The sequence below is a fragment of the Tasmannia lanceolata genome, unplaced genomic scaffold (assembly GCF_043159265.1).
Source record: "Tasmannia lanceolata isolate RefF3 unplaced genomic scaffold, GAP_Taslan_0.1 ptg000394l, whole genome shotgun sequence".
Classification (NCBI taxonomy): domain Eukaryota; kingdom Viridiplantae; phylum Streptophyta; class Magnoliopsida; order Canellales; family Winteraceae; genus Tasmannia; species Tasmannia lanceolata.
This window is the reverse complement of record NW_027519067.1, coordinates 22,078-22,500: the sequence shown is the minus strand read 5'-3', so window position 1 is coordinate 22,500 and position 423 is coordinate 22,078.

The window sequence follows — 423 nt, the reverse complement described above, 5'->3', positions numbered from 1 at the left end:
TTAGGATTGGTGGATCATTTTATATACCGTAGTTTCAGACCATAAATCAAGCCAAAGGTCACAACCCTTTCTACCTATCCTATATATTGTCCTTTTCATTCCGTGTTGTAATCGAAATTGATTATTCTAATCTATGAGTTTACGAGATTACGAGATTATACGAAAATGAATTCTTCATGGGGAGAACACATATTTCTCTTTCTCTTTTCGATGAGAATTTGTACACGACATTGGAGAAACCTCTCTTTCTATTTAGAATTCATGAAGAAAAGGTTCCATCAGATATAGTGAATTGATATCCCCAATTCCCGCAAAAAAGAATCATTTTTTTTTTTTCAATACTCACTCGTTATTAGTTAATGATCCTATCCTAGTGATTGGATCTATATGCTTATTCCGATAGTAAATGAAATAGTAAAATGA